Raw genomic sequence first — 2689 nt, forward strand, 5'->3', positions numbered from 1 at the left:
GACCTTCTCAAGTAGACCCACGTCCAGACTGGTCTTGAACTGGTCTCCACTAGAACTGATCTCTCTTCACTTGAAGAGAACCTTCTCCAGGTGCTGACTGAAAATCGGCAGAGTAACTGTTCTCGAAAACTGCCTAAATCGCTCGAAAACTATCGAAACTCGATCTTTCTTTCTTTGCTTTCTCTCTCACATTTTGAACTGGATTTCAATAGTTCTGAATGTGTTCAAATGAGAGGAGGTCGTGGGCTATTTATAGGAAACAACAACCAATCTGGAACAAGCCGTGTGGCAGACCGTGTGTCGCTTCGCGTGGCTCCGGACGCATGCACGGCGACACCTCGTGCTCCACATGGCTGGCTGCATGTCTCAGTCTCATGCAGGATGACACCACACCCTCTACCTGTCTGGATGCATGGCCTGGCTCCATGCAAGGAGACACCACGTCCTCCACATGTCTGGCCGCATGGCCCGGTCGCATGCAACGCTACACATCGTGCTTGGCTGATCCACCTCGTGCTTCTATGTGTCACTCCGCATGCTGTGATCATTTGTACTGTAACAGATCGTGCTTCCCTTGCCACATACCATGCCAGGCAGTTGCCACCACGTCCTGATCTGATAGATCGAGCCACCTCGAGCTTCTCAATCCATTCGTCCAATTTTGGTCTTTCCGGTGATTTTTTTCTTCCAGCGATCAATCCCAATATTTTTCGACGCCCGTTCTGATGATCTGATTATTTTAATGAACTCCAAATGAATCCTGACTTGATGGGAAATATTTCCCGAGTTTCCGGCTTCTTCGAAAAATTCCATAATACCGAAATTAGGGTTTTTCGCCCAATTTATGGTCTTCCTGTTGTGCTTCCAAAAGTGTCACGCTTCAAACGTCCTTTGAGTAAATATACCACATTGTCTAACCATTGTCTAGTGGGATACTTGACTCATGGTTCAGACAAAAACAATCTGATCGTCTGCGACTCGACCACCCAAAAGATACTCGACCATTCTCTCTTTTTTTTTTTTTTATGGGTTTCTACAACGCACGTCGGTTTTATTTGACTTGACAGCCATTTTTCGAATCGTGTGGCTCAGATCGATAGTTCGTGGCTGGTTACAATTAAACTCTTCGGGAACCGTTTTTCCGCGTATATATATATTATTTTCACTGAGTGTATCGTCTTCTTCAATATAACGGTTCTATTTTCTCTCTCATCGCCTTTCTTTTGATCTTTCTACTCGGTTTGAATCTATGGAGAACAAAAAATTTGGCCCTCATCTCCCGATGATTCTCGTAGGGAAAGACATCGATGCCATCTACGATCTCTGGGGGGTCGATTATGCCGTTGAAATCGAGCTCCCCGACGGCGAGACTCCGGAGACCGTGAGGCCCGGGTACTGTGGAGCCTACAGGTCGCATTTTGAGGCGCTTGCGGAGCTTGGGATGGCTTTTACTCAGATGGTGCCTAATGTCTTCCTCTACTTTTTGGCTTCGTGAGTCCGAGCTAGGGAGGAAGGTCTCGAGTTTGGCCTCGGGGAGTTAAAGAAACTGTTTGCTATTAAGCGGAACAACGGTGTTGGGGTCAAAAATGGTTACGACGAAGTTAACGTCCAAATCCCCGAAGAAGAAAAGCGTAGAAAACTTCTTCGACAAATACTTTTTCGAAATAGATTCTTCTTTACGAAAAGCTTTGCGGAAGAAACGCGAATCATCGGACAAGAGCTCGAGAAGGATCGTTACACAGCGACCAAACACGTGCTCCACTCGGTCGCTACGTAGCAACCGAGTTCGAGCCAAAGCTCAGTCGCTACGTACCGACCAAACGTCCATTCCGCTCGGTCGCTACGTAGCGACCAAGCTTTTCCGAAACGTCAATACGATATCAGTCCATGCATTCTCGTCTACCCTTCGATGCTATCTCCCGAATACCGTAGCGAACCCATCTCACGTACCCCGCCATCTCTAAGATTATCAATCAAACTTTACCGTAAAAACCGCGGAAAGTTCATTCTTTATCGAAAGAAGCTGTAATAAACGCTTCAAGTCGAAAGACGGCCCAAAGGGACCTAAGACATGACTCGAGGCCCAACTTACGATTTATTAACCAACAGCCCGTAAACCGCTTGTCGGTTTACGCTTGGTTCACAAGGGAAGATAAATGTCAAGTTTCCGCGGATAAATACGAAATTTTGAAGATAATTACGAAGATCGGAAAAAATGGAATATCTCCATTTTTATGATATGACGGCTTAAGGGCAGAAGAGGAAAGGCGTAAACCGACCTTGGAGCCAGTATATAAGGGGTCCTAGGCAAGATGCATGGTGGGGAGACTTTTTGGGAGAAAACTTAGCACTTAGAGCAATTAGGCAACTTTCCCTTTTTGTTATTTCGAGCTGCGACTCAATTAGGTTTAGCCGTCCTAGGGTTGCTAGAACTAGGAATCTCGCCGACAGCTCTCGAGCCCAGGCTTATACCTTGTTGTAAACGCTCATACGCAAATTCGGAATAAGACTTCTCTTTGCTCTCTTCTTACGATTTTTATCCTTCCTCGTTGTCATTATTGTGTTCTGATTTGCTTGGCGTGTGGTATTAGCAGATATCCTGGACCTCTGTGAAACTAGGGTTCTCCTACTTTCCTAATTTAAACGGAAATCGACAGTGCGAATTTCGGTTCCCACAGTTTGGCGCTAG

This window comes from Brassica oleracea, chromosome C9 (genome assembly GCF_000695525.1).
Source record: "Brassica oleracea var. oleracea cultivar TO1000 chromosome C9, BOL, whole genome shotgun sequence".
Classification (NCBI taxonomy): Eukaryota; Viridiplantae; Streptophyta; class Magnoliopsida; order Brassicales; family Brassicaceae; genus Brassica; species Brassica oleracea.